The 7,870-nt window shown below is 34.1% G+C and overlaps 1 long non-coding RNA gene across 1 annotated transcript in view; it reads left to right on the top strand.

Moving 5' to 3' along the window:
• Window positions 1–1,235: 1,235 nt before the first annotated feature.
• Window positions 1,236–7,870, top strand: part of LOC148219948 (uncharacterized) — a 48,156-nt gene continuing 41,521 nt past the window's right edge. The window contains exon 1 of the long non-coding RNA XR_015799694.1: window positions 1,236–1,305. This is a non-coding gene — a long non-coding RNA (uncharacterized LOC148219948). The remainder of the gene's footprint in view (window positions 1,306–7,870) is intronic.

Here is a 7,870-nt window from a genome sequence, read left to right as displayed (position 1 = left end):
AGAAAGAGCAGATCACTATAGATTCATATACTACACACAGTGGAGTCAGTGGAGAGACTGGAGTGCTTCAAGTCTGTTGGCAAAGCCAGAAAGAGTCTTATAAAAAAGGAAAGAAGGAAAGATAGGAGGCATTTGCAAAATTATTCTGTTTGGTAGAATAAAAAATTATATGACTGCCTGCTTGCACAAAACCACCACAAGACAGAGTAATTCTCCTGGTTTTCCTAAAGTGCCAAGGATTCTTAGAAGTATAAATGGCAGAAGAATATGTTTTTGTTTATTCAATGGGCTGCTGAAGTCAATAAGATTGTATTAATACATATTACTTCTGGATATAATTCTGAAAAATATATTTTTTTCTCTGAATTGAAGACGTGATTATCTACACAGTGCATTAGCAAGATTAGTATCCACTGGAGTGATGTGACACTGCTAAGAAAAATCAGTCTTGGCCTTCATATCCTGGACAAATATGCACGTATACAAATTTTTCCTGTAATTATTGCTAAGTACCAATTTTTTTTGCATGATTTTTTGTCAGTTTGGTTAGATTACAGCACCATGGTTTAGGTTACATAAACATTTTCAATATCTAGGATACGAAAATAAGATAAATAGTTCCTGATATGAAATGTTATAATGTTATATAAGAAAAAGTTATATTATACTACATCCCACTTTTAGACCTTACTCATTAATTTATTTCAGATTGAAAGAACTCAAAAAAAAAAGCAACAAAAAAAAGCTATATAACTTATATAAATATAAGAAATAGAAAATATTAATTTATTTTATAGAAAATGGGTATTCATATACCAGACTTTTTAAACAAAAAGTCTCAATTCCCTTATCCCTTAACTTGTTCTCACAGCATGATCCATTACCCCTTATGGACAGTGAACTATATGTACCAGTGTATTTATTAATGCATTGTAATAGATCACTAGTCTATATTTCTTTACTGCATCCTTGGTAACATATTCAGAACATTATTTAAAGCTCATTATTCACTGAAATAACACATGCAATAGCACAAGTTGGTTAGCTGTGATATTTTATTAGAGTGAGCATTTCGGGATTTTATTCTCAGTCCCTCATCAACATAAAACATGGTAAAGAGTTCATAAATCTAATTAGGAACATTAGAATAAGGAAAAATCACTGAATATTTAGTTAAGATATGCAAGCCTCATGTACAAGCAAGCCATTAGAGGCAGTCATAAATGCCAATTGAAAAGCACTCAATAACAGCTAGTTGGTGGGAGTACAACAAGACAGATGTAGATGGAATGGAAGTCTGCAAAGGTAGAAGTGTTTTGCTTATCTGGTTTGTCTGGCTTTATTTTTTTCATTTTTCCTCCTCTTTTCCCTTGAAGAAATTTTACTGGGCTGCCATTCATTTAGGAAAATAATCCTGTTGTGAATGTTATGTCCAGGGGGACATCAATTTAATCTGGCCAGCACCTGTCCTTGAAAGTAGTAGTAGTACCTTATTGCTCCTTTTCCTTTTCCTTTTCCTTTTCCTTTTCCTTTTCCTTTTCCTTTTCCTTTTCCTTTTCCTTTTCCTTTTCCTTTTCCTTTTTTTCCTTTTCCTTTTTCCCTTTTTCTTCCCTTTCCCATTCTCCTTTTCCTTTTTCTCCTTTCGAGATTTTTGAAAGGTATTCAAGTTATAAAATATACTTTTAAGAAAATTAATATCACTTAGAATCTATCAAGTTTCTTTGTTTCTTAGTAGCCATTTCAACACAAATTCAGCAATCAAGAACCTGCACTTGTGATAAAACACCTAAAAGGTAAGGGTTTAGTTCATAGTAGGTCTGTGGATAACTTTGCTGAAGTGAGATGGGAAGAAAAACTGGAAAGCACAAGTTACTTACAAAGCACAGTGCTTTCCTGAAAACAAGAGAAAAAAAGACAAAATCCACCCTAAATTAATTAGCAACCTATTGATTGCCTAGGCAACTTGCCTTTAGATTTATATGGTAAAGGTCTGAATCCTCATTCTGCCTTGCCTCCTCTATATATTTCTCAAATCAGATTCATGCTCAAGTCTTAATGGCCAAAATAAAGAGGCAAGAAGCAAAAGAGAGAGAGAGATTACTTGTATGAGTCAGTGGTGATGATGTTTAGAGAGGCTCCCTAGAACAGAGGCTGGACAGAGTTAAAGGAATAAAGTAGGTTTTTATTAAAAAGGCCTTCAAAGAATTCACCTTGGGCAGTACAAGAGTCCAGCCAAGTCTCTACCCAAGATGGATACCAGGTCACAGGTTTTAACACTTTTATAAGATTTGGCCCATTTACATATTGGGGTTAATTGTCCAATTATGCTTCAGTTTATGAAGTCCCATCCTCACAGAGTGCTCTCCTCAATTTGTTGTTGTTCGAATTTTTTGGGCCTGAAGCTGCAGTGGTGTCCTTGGTTCTTGGCTGGAAAAGGAGGAGAACATGCTAACACTTTATATGAAGTTCAGTGTTATATACCAATCCAGTAAAGAATCTGAAAAACATGAAAGGTAAAGCTTAAGACATCATGGCTGTTAAAGAGATTAAAGTCTGTTGTTTCTAGAATATTTATTTCAGTCACTGTTTCTCCTACATGTCAAAACCCTCCACTTACCTACTCTAACGTAAAGACAGATTCAGGTCTTGCCCAACAAGTTTTTCTGAACAGAGCCCACATCACTGGGCTCCCTATTTAAGAGAGATAAAGAAGTTCCTTGATTGAGGGTGATGACTAGGAAGGGAGCAGTTTGCAGCTTGTTGAGCAATGAAGAGAGATGTGTCCTGAGGACCTTGCTCAGCACTATCAGGAGAAATCTAATTATTATGAGAATGAAGGTAGCTTTTGAGTCACCTGAACAGTAATTCTGAGTATATTTGCAGCAAATACCTGTGGAGGCAAACAACAGGCTGGCAAATAACAAATTATAGTTAGTCCACTCCTGCAGATGAAGATGTAAGACCAAGCAGATTCAGATTTTTCAGTCTTACTTATTTGCTTCCTCTTCTTTGCATGGCAACTTCAAAGGAGTGTGGTTAGACACATTTCAATGAGAGTTTTGATGGCAAAACAGATATGGGGTCCCTAACCCAAGGATAAGATTTTTCCAAACCTGAGATCTGGGACAAAATCTGTTAGTAAACACATCTGATTCCAGATGACTTGTTCACATTCAGAACACCTGTTATCAACCTTCCACTGCATAACACAAAATGAATGCAGTTGTAGTGCAATCATCAATCCTGGTTGTGTTAAGATTCTTTCTTATTCAAGATCTCAGCTATCTGATTGAATGTGTGTATCAAGCCTGGCACCCTGAGCTAATGCAGTGTAAAACAGGAAATCAGTATTAAGAGAGAATTACTTCTAATCCTTTGCAACCAATGTGTGGATATGTGTGGTGGTGGTTTATTTTATATAGACTTGGAATTTGAGATTTTGGACATTTACTTTTAAAAGCTCATAATTCTTGAAAAAAGCAAGACTGAAGTACCTTCTTCAACAGATCCAATCACAAATGAAATCATTCCATTAAATATATATATATATATATATAATTATTATTGTGCATTATATCCTAATTAAAATGACCCCTCAAACAGCTTCAGTCTAAGTGATCTCAGGCTCTCTGCCTTCTATACTCTTATTGAGTTGAAAAATAACAAACAAGTGTAAATGGCATTTACAGCTCCTAATTGGTGTTAATTAGCAGTTCTTATTATTCAGCAGGACAAGCAGTGGTCTTTTATTGAGAATTCAGTGATGCACATCTGCTTTGAACTCATAAGACTTAAAGACAAGTAATAAAACAGCTGAGTGAATGACTTAGGGCCATAGCCGTCATTAAAGAGTGCTTGCAGAAGATTTATTTATTTTTTTGCTTAAAAAAGATGACTTTTGGGACCATGATCATAGAAGGGTTAAAGCTCCTTAATTAGAAGTAGATCTTGAAATAATGTTAATATATTGAATCATTAATAATAACCTAAATTTTTATTGTTTTTTATTGCCAGTGGTAATTGCTATAAACTAGACCCTGAGGCAAATCAAGGGGGATTAGATTTGTAACCACATGTAAGTGCTAAGGGGTTGTTGATACCAGTAGGATGCAAGACTAAAGAGTTTTTTAATCCTTTAAGTACTACAGAGCACTAAAATTGATGTCTAAGATACCCCAAGCCCACAATTTCAGTCTTCAGAACACTTTATTTAGACATGTGGAACCACTGTTGTACCAAGATGTGTGTAGTGATTTGGTTAGTGAGACTCATTTAGCTCCAGTGGAATTCATAAAGTGGAGAAGGTTTAGTCTCATTTTCTTTTCCCTTTTTTTTTTTTTTTTTTTTTTTTAAATGAAGAATCAATTAGGTTTTCTCCAGTCCTTAACAAAAACAGCTGTGGGGCAGCAGACACCATCCAGCTTTGGAAACTTTCTTAAGCTTCTCTAGGTAACCGGGTAGAACTTCTGTGGGCAGATTTAAGGAACTAGTACAGTCTTGCTCAGCTGAGGGGCCATTCATGTGCCCAAATTTCGGAATTTAAAAATAGCTTAGTTGTCCTGTAAAGGCATTTGAGAGACTTTTTCATCTCACGCTAAGAGAAAAAAAAAAAAAAAAAAAAAAAAAAAAAAAAAAAAAAAAAAAAAAACCAAACAAAACAACAAAAAAAAAAAACAAAACAAACAAACAAAAAAAAAAAACCCAGATTCAATGAAATGTACTCCCGAATTGCTTTTAAGTGTAACAGGATAGGTGTCCTTCTCAGACTTGATCATCCTCTAATGTCTATAATTAGATTATTTTTTTAACAGAAACTCAAGAATTAGCTGCAGTTATAATAGAGATTTCTCTCAAACCAGATCAAAATATCTTTCCCACAGCTCAGAAATCTGTGTCTCATTTCACCTGCACATTTCCTACCGTAGCTTCTCAGCTTTTTGCACTGTTTTCTCACTGCCTGATTTTCTTATGCATTAGATACATTGCCTAAACACCTAATTCTGCATTTTATTAAATGACAACCTCTAAAGCTTTTATGAAGCTAATCCATACCCTGGCAGTGGGGTTCAGATAAGCAGGGTGTGGGAAGAAAAAAAAGCTCAAAAGATTCATTCATTTAAAAACAAGAGAAGTGAGTGAAATTTTGTTCAATCTGCATAACACAATGGTCCAGTGTAACTATAGCCAGATATGAATAAAAATGAACTGACAAAGACCCCCCCAAAAACCCCTGCTAGAAATCTTAAGAAAAGTTGTCTCATCTCTTTGGAGCTATACAATGCAGCAGATAAATTACTGCCTAATCGCTCTTTACTGTGTTAACTGTCAGGGTGCTAACTATTGTTCCATATGAAAAATCCATATTGAGCATCCAGCTCAAAAAAAATCTCTGAGAGTTCTTTAACGAAAAGGAAACATTTGTTAAGCAGAAATGCTTTGTAACTCAGATATTACTTGCCAAGAAAAACCCTGCTCTGGTGCAGCTAATTTGTAGTGATGTCAGGCTGGGATTTTCAAAGGTGCCTAAAGAAGTTAAATGACTGCCTCCTATTGACTTTGCAGCTACAATTCTGATCAGAGCTTTTATACTGCTTTCACTTTAATGAAGGGAAGAAGTGAAGGTTTGGCTAATAGAGGGAGTAGGAGATTTACATTTCTTGGAGCTCCACACAAAGATTTTGCTCAGTGGATCAGCAGATGTATTGTTATTATTAATAGCAATGGTAATGGTACCTACTTATTCACTCTGTAGGAGTATATTCAAAATATCTCGCAGAAAATCATGGTTATCTTCATTTTGTAGGTGAAAAAATGCAATCTGGGTCAACAAAGCTCAGATACTGCTCCATAGTTGCCCCTCTGTCCATGTACCAGCAGTGCTTGCAATGCAAAACTGCAGCACCAAAACTTAGCTGCAGGTAACTTCTTCAGGCATTGATGCCCTTGGTCAAGGTTACTCAAAGATACACGACACATTCATAATGAAATGATGGATTTGACTGGGTCCCAAACCAGAATCCAACTAGCTTTTTTCTTGGGGAGCCTGATGATAAAACAAGACCATCCTTGCACTTGGCACCAGGCTACCACATGGCTCGTACTCAGTTAAGCACCATATTGATCTATTTTTAACCTCATAAATAAGAGGTGTTAGAATTTACTGTTATTGTTTGAAGGATGATGAATTTAAGGCAAAAATATATGAAAAAAATAACAGAAAAAATTGAATTTTATATTGTTTCAAACTTTAATTTGAGCCCATTAGAAAATAAAAAAAAAATCTTTTAATCACTTAAAAAAAAAATCCATTTCTGTATGAGTAGGAAATATATATATATATATCTTTTTGAGAAAAATAAAATCAAAGACACTATTTCTAAGTTACTTGTCTGAAAATGGGTCCTGTTTGGAGTCAAAGTTTTGAGACCATGACAAAATCAACATCTGTAAATCTCTTTTGAAACCAAAATTCTATTCTCTGGAAACTAGAATGAGCACAGATTTACCCTGGAGAATGTATTTTTGTAACAATATTATTCCCCTATGTCTCTATTTTTAAATTAAAGAATCAAGCCAAAATCTGTAGGGTTTTTGTTTTTTTGTTTTTTTTTTTTTTTTTACTTATCTCTCTTTGGCATTAGATCAGCAACAAGTACAAGTTAAAAATCTAGAAAGTAGTTAGTGTAGAAGAACAGGTATATTTGGAGAAGGGTTCACTTTTTATCTGGGATACTCATCCAGATTAAAGATTTTTTTTTTTCTTTCTCTTTAGTGGATGTAGGGATTTAACATAATTTAATAATCTCAATAAACTGTAGATTTTTTTCTATTTCTTATACAGAAATTATTTGTCTAGAAATTTAGTTTTTTTTCCTTAAATAGCATTTTTTTGGTACTAAAAAACTGGTATAACTCTCTTAAGAAAATATTGACATTCAACTTTTCAAATTTGTTGTTGTATGTAACTTAACATTTTCTCTCTTCTCTACTTAACTGTCTTTGTCTTTTTTGAGGATGTAATTCTTATTTCTCTTTAAATTCCTCAATTTTTATAAGCACACATACATAGACACTAAGCTTACTTGCACTAACAGTGATATTCATACACATATGGAAACCATTAAAAAAAATTAATCTTTAATGTTCTTGTTAAGCAGTTTATTTCCCCTGTTGATTCAGACACAAACAATTTCCATCCAGGTATTTAATCCCCAGATCCTCCTTTCTCAACCACTGCAGACAGAAGCATAATCCTGCTCTTCACTTCTATTCAGTCTCACTTTCTGCCATCCCAGAAATGTCTAGATGAAGGAAACACAAAAGACCACGTGGAAAATCCTTGTCCCAAGGCAGGATCAACAAAACATATATAACAAAACATATAATCCAAGAAAGCATGACTAAACTAAATTTCCTTCTTGGTATTAGTTTTTTTCCACATGGATTAATTGATGTGCAAATAAGGATATTTGCTACTGTTCTCCTCATAGCCACCAGTAGTATGTGACACTTTTCTTCATCAGTTTGTTGTTGTTTGTTTGTTTGTTTAAACTCATGAGACTTATAAGAAACTTATTTTCTTATAAGAAAATCTATGAACTGACTATCTCCCTATCAGCCTAAATTCAACCTGGTCAATTGCTTCATGTGTTTCACAAGAACTAGAGACAGACCTCTAAAGAAAAATAGATTAACAACAATGAAAATGAAAGTAGAGCAACATTAAGAGTTTACAGCGGTAGTCAAAATGTTTCTTTATTGACATGTTACTTTAATTATTTCCTTTTTCTTTTTTTTTCTTCTTAGTAAATTAATTTCTTCCCCAACAAAAAATCAGGCAGAGCTGTATCCATTAGAAAACTATATTCAT

This window comes from Sturnus vulgaris, chromosome Z (assembly GCF_052056855.1).
Source record: "Sturnus vulgaris isolate bStuVul1 chromosome Z, bStuVul1.hap1, whole genome shotgun sequence".
Taxonomy (NCBI): domain Eukaryota; kingdom Metazoa; phylum Chordata; class Aves; order Passeriformes; family Sturnidae; genus Sturnus; species Sturnus vulgaris.
This window is presented reverse-complemented; position numbering and strand designations above follow the sequence as displayed.